General features: G+C 54.2%; 1 non-coding gene across 1 annotated transcript in view; it reads right to left on the reverse strand.

The window, feature by feature from the left end:
• Positions 1–1,409, reverse strand: part of LOC124730906 — a 1,909-nt gene extending 500 nt beyond the window's left edge. Inside the window, exon 1 of the ribosomal RNA XR_007008078.1 lies at positions 1–1,409. This exon is cut by the window's left edge and continues 500 nt beyond it. This is a non-coding gene — a ribosomal RNA (small subunit ribosomal RNA).
• Between the last annotated feature and the right edge of the window lie 3,591 nt (positions 1,410–5,000).

Genomic DNA, 5,000 nt, shown 5'->3' on the forward strand with positions numbered 1-5,000 from the left:
AACCAGACAAATCGCTCCACCAACTAAGAACGGCCATGCACCACCACCCACCGAATCAAGAAAGAGCTATCAATCTGTCAATCCTTCCGGTGTCCGGGCCTGGTGAGGTTTCCCGTGTTGAGTCAAATTAAGCCGCAGGCTCCACTCCTGGTGGTGCCCTTCCGTCAATTCCTTTAAGTTTCAGCTTTGCAACCATACTTCCCCCGGAACCCAAAAGCTTTGGTTTCCCGGAGGCTGCCCGCCGAGTCATCGGAGGAACTGCGGCGGATCGCTGGCTGGCATCGTTTATGGTTAGAACTAGGGCGGTATCTGATCGCCTTCGAACCTCTAACTTTCGTTCTTGATTAATGAAAACATACTTGGCAAATGCTTTCGCTTCTGTTCGTCTTGCGACGATCCAAGAATTTCACCTCTAACGTCGCAATACGAATGCCCCCGCCTGTCCCTATTAATCATTACCTCGGGTTCCGAAAACCAACAAAATAGAACCGAGGTCCTATTCCATTATTCCATGCACACAGTATTCAGGCGGGCTTGCCTGCTTTAAGCACTCTAATTTGTTCAAAGTAAACGTGCCGGCCCACCGAGACACTCAATAAAGAGCACCCTGGTAGGATTTCAACGGGGTCCGCCTCGGGACGCACGAGCACGCACGAGGCGGTCGCACGCCTTCAGCTCGCCCCACCGGCAGGACGTCCCACGATACATGCCAGTTAAACACCGACGGGCGGTGAACCAACAGCGTGGGACACAAATCCAACTACGAGCTTTTTAACCGCAACAACTTTAATATACGCTATTGGAGCTGGAATTACCGCGGCTGCTGGCACCAGACTTGCCCTCCAATAGATACTCGTTAAAGGATTTAAAGTGTACTCATTCCGATTACGGGGCCTCGGATGAGTCCCGTATCGTTATTTTTCGTCACTACCTCCCCGTGCCGGGAGTGGGTAATTTGCGCGCCTGCTGCCTTCCTTGGATGTGGTAGCCGTTTCTCAGGCTCCCTCTCCGGAATCGAACCCTGATTCCCCGTTACCCGTTACAACCATGGTAGGCGCAGAACCTACCATCGACAGTTGATAAGGCAGACATTTGAAAGATGCGTCGCCGGTACGAGGACCGTGCGATCAGCCCAAAGTTATTCAGAGTCACCAAGGCAAACGGACCGGACGAGCCGACCGATTGGTTTTGATCTAATAAAAGCGTCCCTTCCATCTCTGGTCGGGACTCTGTTTGCATGTATTAGCTCTAGAATTACCACAGTTATCCAAGTAACGTGGGTACGATCTAAGGAACCATAACTGATTTAATGAGCCATTCGCGGTTTCACCTTAATGCGGCTTGTACTGAGACATGCATGGCTTAATCTTTGAGACAAGCATATGACTACTGGCAGGATCAACCAGGGAGCTGCGTCAACTAGAGCTGAGCAGCCGGCCGCCCGGGAGTGTGTCCCGGGGGCCCGCGCGAACACGCAAGCGTCCGCTCAATCATTCTGCAAACAGGAGGAGGCTGAGCTCCCCTGCACAATACACCTCGAAACCCTCTCAGGTCCCGGCGGCGCGCAGCGCCGTCCCAAGTACTTGGTCGGGTTCGAGAGAGGCGCAATCGCCCGGAGTTAGGCGAGTAGACGCTTTCGGTGCGACCACCCGTGCTCCCAACTGAGCTTGCCGCTGCCGACAGAGGCCCGGGAGCGTGCTGTCGTGGCATTGCCGGCGGGAGACAACACGCGCCACCTACGGTGACCGGCAGCTCCAACGCCAGCGCCACAGAAGGACAAAAGCCCCACTTGGGTGCCGAAGCGAACTCTCCCAGCACAGCGCACGCGCCAACACATCCGCACAGCTGCGATACAAACCACCAGCGAGAACCGCTGGGGCGACCGAGCAGCAGACGGCGTCGCGGCGCCGAGCGCCGGGCGGCGGCGCATCCTCAACGCACACAGTCCTCAATCGGACCAGCACACTGAAGATGTCCACCGCGCTTCGCACCGGGCCCGCGAGGACCTACTTTGGCCGCACGGCGCCGCGCGCAGGGTGCGCCGGCGCGCAGCTGCGACGCCTGCCGCGTCCGTCGGCCGGCGCGCCTGCCACTGGCCGCCCCCACCAGCCGGCTGTAGCGCGTGCGCCCACGCACCGCGCGGCCAGCACGCCGGGAGGCGCCCCCTCACCGGCCGGGGACGGTCCCACCCAGCCACCGCCGCGTATCGCTTCACACCCAGATGCCGTTCAGTTTCGTCGGCATGGTGGGTATCGCTGGAACAACCGGTTAGTACCTCAACCTATCGTCGCCATCACCGATTCACCCCTAGCGAGAACAACCGCACCACAACAGGTTACCATTTGTTCATTTGCGTAACTTCACCAGAAAACGCAGGCGTCCATCGCCATTTGCAACTTCAACGATTATTGCATGCCTGTGTCAGGTGTCACGCCACACTACGTCTGCCCACATACACGCAACAAAATGTGCACGCCTAGACAATACGTGGAAGGTGGCCCCCGTACGTATGCGATGTCCATTGCTCGAACGACTGTCAACCGGCCTCTGTAGCATGTCGCAGATATGGAACGCGGTGCACCATGCCATCACGGTGTGTGAGGAGAGACGACTAGGTCCGAATACATCAACAGACAGCTCATGCTGATCGCCATCCACGGCGTCCGTTCCTCCCACACGTCTCTATGGCGTACCACACTGCAATCCAGCTCTCATAGGGAGACGACACGTAGCTGCGTGCACAATATTTGCACTGTATGGTCCGCCGTTTTTGGGCGCAGTCGTTGTGCGGTCACACATGTGCCACGATGTATCATTCAGTACATAAGGACGAATGTGCAGTACAGATTGTGGTTCACGCGTACGACATCAGCGGACAGTTGACACAGGCCGCACCACAACGTAGCCTGAGTACGTCGCATGCGAAGGGCATTGAACATGCAAACTTCTCACCAACCAGCTTGCGAAGGCAGGGGGCAAGGTGGGGACGTGGGGAGGGGCGGCATGTACGTCCTGCTGCCATCCACATTACAGTGTACAGCAGGAGCATGTGGAAAGTGAGCAAGACTTGCAAGGTGTTTAACATGAAGCGATACACAGGGGTGCGGGCAGTGCGAGTAGCGAACTATATTGCGAGGGTTGCGGGTGGGCAACACTACAGTAATTGAACGAGTCGTATAACAATTACAGAGCAGGTTTAGGCGACAACGTGGGTTACGTTAAGGCGACAACATGGGTTAGGTTAAGGCACAACATGGGTTAGGTTAAGGCACAACATGGGTTAGGTTAAGGCACAACATGGGTTAGGTTAAGGCACAACATGGGTTAGGTTAAGGCACAACATGGGTTAGGTTAAGGCACAACATGGGTTAGGTTAAGGCACAACATGGGTTAGGTTAAGGCACAACATGGGTTAGGTTAAGGCACAACATGGGTTAGGTTGAGGCACAACATGGGTTAGGTTGAGGCACAACATGGGTTAGGTTGAGGCACAACATGGGTTAGGTTGAGGCACAACATGGGTTAGGTTGAGGCACAACATGGGTTAGGTTGAGGCACAACATGGGTTAGGTTGAGGTACAACATGGGTTAGGTTAAGGTACAACATGGGTTAGGTTAAGGTACAACATGGGTTAGGTTAAGGTACAACATGGGTTAGGTTAAGGTACAACATGGGTTAGGTTAAGGTACAACATGGGTTAGGTTAAGGTACAACATAGGTTAGGTTAAGGTACAACATAGGTTAGGTTAAGGTACAACATAGGTTAGGTTAAGGTACAACATAGGTTAGGTTAAGGTACAACATAGGTTAGGTTAAGGTACAACATAGGTTAGGTTAGGTTAGGTTAGGTTACACGTTGTTGTACGGAAAGGTGTAGGGGGGGGGGGGGGGCGGGGGCGGCAGGTTCGTTGATAGTGATTATAGTAAGTGAATGCTTGTGACATGATCAGATTTGTCACGTCAGGATGCACCTTTGGCTTATTAGAGGCGGCGCTCCAATTCTATGCTTGTGTGAGACCTGTGTCTTTGACTCATGTCATTGTTTGTGCGCTGTGACAGGAGGTACTATTGTGATGTTGGGTGCACCGTTGTATAGGACATGTGTGGGTGTTGGTGCCTGGTCTGCGCAATGGTGGATGTCGAAAGGCTGGGATATTGTATTTTCCGCACGGACCTCCTGGTCTGGTTGTGATAGTGTGGATTGTGTAATGTGGCGGAGAAGATGCACTGGATGTTGTTCCATGCTGGTGCTTACATATTGTATGTGCGCCTGTTAGAAGCAGAGAGTGGTGCGTGATCAGAGTGTCTGGCTGACGTGTGGTTCCCATTTTGGGCAGACTCTTTCAGCATGTATACGGACAGTTGTGTATATTTGCTGTAGTTTGATGGCTCTGCATTGATTACTAATCAGCGCCGTGTGTACGGGTAATCTGGTTCCAGTCCAAAATGTTCCATCTGTGTACATTAGTGACAAAGACTCCCCCCATGCAGTGGGGCTCGGTCTGTTATAACTCTTCCGCGTAATATATTTGCCCCACGTTTTTGCGACTGCGAGTGCGAGTGCAACGCGCATGGGGACCGACATGCTGATGGCTCGGTATCGGACGCCGTACAGTGAGCAACGCGATCGCGTCTCTCGCTCGTAAGTGGTACAGGTCGCGGCTCATGTATACGGACAGCGGGAATGTCGCATATTGGAAATAACTCTTCATGAAACGCAAGTTATAGGGGTGGATTGCACTTTACGAGTGCGGGAAACGTCCGCCGTTCATCCGCTGGAGGTGCGAGTTTGGCGGTTGGGGTGGTGCACGAACGGGTGCGGGTGGCGTCATTGCCGGTCCACGGCTTCGTGCGGCAGAGCCACTGGAGATTGGGTGCTATGGTCGACAGAGGCTGCAGCCTTTGTGGGTGGCGTCGAAAGGCGGCCACTGTGGCGCCATCGCTGTCTTAGTCGGCTTGGCGTCTCATAGATGGCGGTAGCGTCGTTGCAGGAGGTCAT

This window comes from Schistocerca piceifrons, unplaced genomic scaffold (assembly GCF_021461385.2).
Source record: "Schistocerca piceifrons isolate TAMUIC-IGC-003096 unplaced genomic scaffold, iqSchPice1.1 HiC_scaffold_1254, whole genome shotgun sequence".
NCBI lineage: Eukaryota > Metazoa > Arthropoda > Insecta > Orthoptera > Acrididae > Schistocerca > Schistocerca piceifrons.